At 40.4% G+C, this 6,000-nt stretch overlaps 1 protein-coding gene and 1 pseudogene across 2 annotated transcripts in view; both read right to left on the reverse strand.

Moving 5' to 3' along the window:
* The window catches only part of LOC135073292 (splicing factor YJU2-like), a 26,918-nt gene extending 20,918 nt beyond the window's left edge, over positions 1 to 6,000 (reverse strand). The window contains exon 1 of one of the 2 annotated variants that reach the window (XM_063967407.1): positions 5,845 to 6,000. The gene's annotated coding sequence lies outside the window, so the exon portion shown is untranslated. Of the gene's footprint in view, positions 1 to 685; positions 777 to 5,844 lie in introns of those variants that run through there. The other variant, XM_063967406.1, reaches the window with a different exon arrangement.
* Positions 523 to 1,347, reverse strand: LOC135073287 (laminin subunit beta-1-like; annotated as a pseudogene).

The raw sequence follows: 6,000 nt of genomic DNA on the forward strand, positions 1-6,000 counted from the left end.
TTAAGTTTACACAAGCAGCGTCCAGCGGTTTTATTATAAACTGCATCCGTCTCATCATCACATAGAACCTCCTGATCGGTAGTTCCTTCTGGGTCACAATCACATGGTTTACAAATATCAGGGCTTTGAATATCTAAACTAGGGTCCTTGAAAAACTTAGGCTTACACCGTTCACAATTAAGTCCCATAGTATTATGTTGACAATTATCACACACACCTCCACTAATTTTACCAGTTTTGTTGTACACAGCAGGGTCAAAATGACAGGTCGTTGCATGATTATTACACGTGCATCTTTTGCAAGCATTCGAAGTTTTTCCAACCGCTGGTTGCCAAGGAAGATCGTTGTAAAAATCTTCGCAGTATTCACAATTAAGTCCACGCGTGTTGTGGGTACACTCACACCGTCCATGCACCATGTTGTTTTTTGATTCCACTCCCGGCATTGGCAAGCACCGAGATGCATGACCATAACAGGAACAAGAACCGGGAACCGTCATCTCATATATGGAGTAGTAGTATTTTTCTTGTATCTCATTTCTATTATCTAGTAAGTCGTCTCCGAGAGTGTGTTATTTCGTAAAGTTAATTCGTAGGTTCGTCATTCGTAATAAGTTTTGTACTTTTTCTGAATAACGATTCGTTACGTTTATGTTCGGAGGTAAGACTCGAAATATTACTTCACCTTCAGTCGACGGCGCTACTCCTGAGTACATGGATCCGCAAACAATTTCTGTCAGCGAGCGCTGGGAATGCTTTGGTACACCAGGGAAAGCATCGTCGCAGTTGTGTGCAAAGTATCGATAGACCCGCCAAGTTTTTCCAAAGTCAAATGATCTCTCCACCAACATCGCAGCCGGTCTGATGGTTTTAAACTGTATTATAAGATGCGTAAGATGAAATTCCGCTTCCATATCAAGTTGAATGGCAACATTTTCTTTTCCATTTTCCGATTGCCACCACGATTTTTTTCTCGTTCCGGGTAGAAACTTGTAAATTATGTTTTGAATTCGATGATTCAAGTGGGGTTTGTGTATGGTGCTGTTGGTAGAGTCGCACCAAAAGCATTTTTTCCGGTCCTCCAAGTGGGATACGATGCAGTAGCGTTCACGGCCGTGCACACCGCACGTGGACGAGGCGGAGAGGCGGGCCTCGCGGCCTATGAGCAGGTTGCCGGTGGCGGGGTAGCAGGAGCTGAGCTCGCAGGCGCGGGTCGGCGCGGAGGCGGTCGCGCTCGCGGTTGTACACGGCGTCGCCGGCGGCGATAAGCGCCGACACGATAAACAAAGCGCGCAGAGCCATGGCGCGCGTAGCGCGCCATGGCTCTACTCTTCTCGTGCTACTCTTCGCGCGTCTCTCACTGCACTGGGCACGAAGCCGTCTCAATCGCGCACTCTCGCGCTGGCTCCCGCCCCTCGTCCCTGGCCCCCGTGCCCTACATAGGCAGGTCCGAACTCAGACGCGATTTAAATTACTCAGCGCCCAACCCAACCACTATAATATTCACATGATTTCATGTAAGTTGATGAGAAACAACTTTCAACATTGTGTTTAATACAAATAAGATTTTATTGTTTTATAAATAAACTCACCCGAAGTAAATTTAAATAGTAATTAAGTACTGTAGTTGTATTATTCCTTAACTGAGCTTTGAACAACATTTTGAATGTAGACTTTTGTAAAAGGGTATTTCTCATCGCCACGGTTCTCACCGTCACCTTCGTGGCAAATTTTATTTTTAACTTATTTCAACTTTTTGTAAACAAAAATTGTAGCGCTTGATGTGAAGAGTGTATTCTCAGTAAATCAGTCAAATATTGAGTCTCGTTTGGAAACTTTAACGTTTTGAATTTTTCGATGCCACGAAAGTGACGCGATGATCCACGAATAATTCACAGCAATATTTTTTTCAAACTTTACTTACTTGGGTGAATATCCCAAGCACGTTTTTTACGCGGCGTAGCTGAGAATCGATGGGAGAAATGTAACTAGAGCGATGATTTTTTTTCTGTATATAGTTTAAACAGCGTTTTACACGATAGCAAAGTCTTCAGGACAATAGGTAGTTATTTTATGTACTAAAAAAATTTTCAAAGACCCAAAATCTAATAGCGGTGGCGTGTCCTAACTCTATTTCTACTTATAAATTGTGTTATTCCTTCTTTCTCGGGGATTCTAGTAATTTAAGAATAGTATAGCCATAAAATACATTAAATAAGACTTCCAAATGATATGAAAGAAATGTGATATTTCATAATTTAAGTGTTTTAAATAGCCTTTCAAAACTGTCCCACGAAAAAAAGCAATTACAGTGGCTCAATTTCGACACTCTCTTACATCTCCAAAGAAGCTTTGAGAGACGTAGAGTTCTTCTTCCCTGCATCACACAGCTGTGTCCTCCTGATCGGGCTATAAAGACTTGCGACTTGTGGTATTGTTTTTCCAGCAGACCCGTAAATATTTGTATCAGCGGCACAGGAATACAAAATTTTTCAATTTCGCTGACAAGTGTATGAGTGAAAGCTACTTACTTAGATGCTAAACGATTCTTTAACATGATTAAAGTTTGGTGTTTTGTTGTATCTGCATACAGAAATTATTGATCAGAATTATAGTTTTCTTTATAATTTGAATTTTGTTACAGTTTTTTAATTCCGGTGGCGCAATTTCGGTGGCTCCGGTGGCGAATCTATCGCCAGGATTGGTCTTATTGGCTCTGGAGCATTGTACCTAGGTCTACTAAGGTCTCAGTCATAACTACAATATCGTCAGTTAATCGAAGTTGTGTGATGTACTCGCCGTATCTTGATACTGAGCTCGGTCTAGCTCAGAAGCTTGAAAACCTCTAAGTGGGAGGTAGTGAAGACTTTAAGAGATTATGGTGTCTCCAACTCTGAACCCTCGCAGCAATCAGATAAGTTTCGAGTTGTTATCTTGGGGGAGGGCTGATATGATGAAGTTTTCATACAAATACTTCAGAAGTTGCATGTTCGTTCGTTCGTTTCAGCCAAATGACGTCCACTGCTGGACAAAGGCCTCCCCCAAGGTTTTCCATAATGAACGATCCTGCGCTGCCCGCATCCAGGCTCTTCCCGCGACCTTTACCAGATCGTCGGTCCACCTAGTAGGAGGCCTGCCCACGCTACGTCTTCCAGCCCGTGGTCGCCACTCGAAAACTTACCTGCCCTAACGGCCATCGTCTCTACGAGCTATGTACCCCGCCCACTGGCACTTGATTTTAGCAATTCTGCGAGCTATGTCGGTTACTTTGGTTCTCCTGCGGATCTCCTCATTTCTGATTCGATCACGCAGGGAAACTCCGAGCATAGCCCGCTCCATCGCCCCTTGGGTGACCGTGAGCCTTCTTATGAGGCCCATAGTAAGTGACCACTGATTTCATAAGCTCAGTTGTGATTTCATTATCTCCTGGTTCATACCTTGTTGTTTTTAATAGGGCATTCTAATCTCGCTCAAGCTTGTCTAGGATATCTTCGCTAAAGTGTCGGGATAATCTCGATCTTCAGCCTAATTACTAGTAGTGCTTCTTAATCTCTCCTAGCAGCTTAGGCATTTACCAAAATGGTTCTGCTATCCTCATTATTCATGTTGGTATATTCAATTTGTTCCTCGCAAATACATACCTTCGATTTATTACAAAAAATCGTCTCATTAATACACTTTGTATCAGCGTGAGGACTTGGATAGCTATTTATACATCGATACTAAGCAGAATCTTAAAAACAGATGAGAATAGTTATGAAACAGCTAAAATTTCCCTAGTCTCGTAGGTAGCAATCTATTCTGCCACTCGAGCTGAAAATTCGTGGGATTTTGAAGCTGAATTGGCACTGGTCGTGGCTTAGACTTCATCAGTCGACATCTTTTGAGCATCTTTTATTCGGCATTCTTCTAATTCGGTGATCACTTCTTCTTCTTCCTCGGTCCCTCACTGATGAGGATCGCGACCGCAGATAGTGTTCCTCCATAGACTGCGGTCATAAGCTGTGTGGTGATCGGAGAATGAACGTGTGTTTAAATTGCCTGTTCGTCTAAAAATGATTACTACATTTTGATTTTTGCAGTACTATTAGGGTGCAGCTCAGTACGCTTTTACAGTTCTGGCATGTTTTGCTAGGCCTTCTCTCTCCATGAGGCTGGCTGGATTTAGTCCTCCGTTTCTTAATTGTACTACTTTCATTTAACTCACAAATATGTAATGTGTTAGTTCAGTAGCTGGTATAGATCTAGAAATATCTTCATACTTAATCTCCAGTTCGCATGGTCTTTAGCGAATAATTAGTTGCGTAATTCTGAGTGTAGGATAGGTATGATATCATCATGAAAACTTGGCTAGCCTGGACCAACATTTTTACTTATGGAAGATAAACCTAACACCAACCTGGGGCAGTTGGTCGCCCTCCCGGGACTAGAGTTGGTTTCTGGGTTTGAGGGTCATGTATGATGTCTTTGTGATGAGTCTAGAATAACGGGGCTGTTGGCGGCTAGAGCCAGAAAGTTTTGGATTTGTTCTCTATGGAGGGATTTTGCCGTTATCACCATGCTTAGCAGGCTGGTTGGTAGTTCCAGTATGGTAGTATAATACCTGGAAAGATGCTGCAGCCCACCCTCCAGTATTTTGATTGCTTAGTCGGCTCTTACGACTCACATGGGAAGATCTGATGCTTTTTTAGGGTCACAACACAGGCCTGAATATTGTTTATAATTATAAACATCTTTACTGGATAATAATACTTACTTGATTACAAATAAATAAGTAATTTGAAACAATCATCCATAACATTCCGAATTCCGCTGTATAAATAAATTTCGGTGGATTGGTTCTTAATTCCGGTGGCTCAAATACAATTTCGGTGGCTCTTGAGAATTTCAAATTAACATATCTCGAGAAGTATTAATAATATTTTGATCTCTACCATATCATTGAATAATACAAGTTATTTACTATTATTTCTGCCACAAAATAGTTTTGGAAAGTGGAAATTAAAATTCGCCACCGGAATTAGGCAAAAATCGAGTTTGTTGATATTCACCCACTTCTCTTAAGTGTTTATAAAACATTATGTTTTGTCTCATTTTCATAGTTAAATGGCAATAACATAATATAAATACTTAAATACAAGATAAAAGTTTACCGATAACGTCACTTACTAAATTACAAGATTCTACGCAATTAGTTTTAAGGGTGATACTGGTGGCATTCTGAAATGCTAAAGAAGCAAAAGAAGGATTTATCAGTAGGTACCTCAATAAAAAAGAACTCTGACTGATTATCAGTCCCTCAACAAAAAATATTTTTTTATTGAGGCCAGAGGGCCTCGTATTTTTGCTGTACAACTTTTAACTCAAAGTTCAGATTAAATTTATCTTACAAACAGATACACAGTCACATATACAGACATACATACAGTCATACAGACAGACAGACAACAAAAATACGAAGCCTTTATTTTTTTATTGATGTACTGAACTCTATTTAATTAACACGTATATTTTATTCGTTATTAAAATATTGTAAAAACATTACACCAGTCACTATAATAATATTTTAAAATAAACCAAAGCAAGAAATCACTTTCGTGGCCGAAAATCACCTTCGTGTATAAAACACCACGAAGGTGATGCCACGAAGGTGACAAAAAATTTATTTTTTTACGAATAACTCTTAAATTTGAATTTAACGGTTCAAGCCGAATACTACACAAATAAGTCTAATATGTTAAGTTTTCAATAGCCTAAGTTTCAATTAAATTGTTTAAATACTAGAGGTAGAAAATGTTGTTCAAGCAAGCGACGGTATGTCTATGGATAATCACAAAAACTTACGTATTTTTTTCGTGGAGCGACGATCGACTTGTCTCACCTCCGCAATGGCCGGAGCACGACGGACGTTAACCGAATAGAACGCTGTGATTGGTGGCTGGTGTTCGGTTTAACGGCAATCTTGTATTGTTACTCAAAATTTTAGGTACCTAAAATCGT

This window comes from Ostrinia nubilalis, chromosome 7 (genome assembly GCF_963855985.1).
Source record: "Ostrinia nubilalis chromosome 7, ilOstNubi1.1, whole genome shotgun sequence".
NCBI classification, from domain to species: Eukaryota; Metazoa; Arthropoda; class Insecta; order Lepidoptera; family Crambidae; genus Ostrinia; species Ostrinia nubilalis.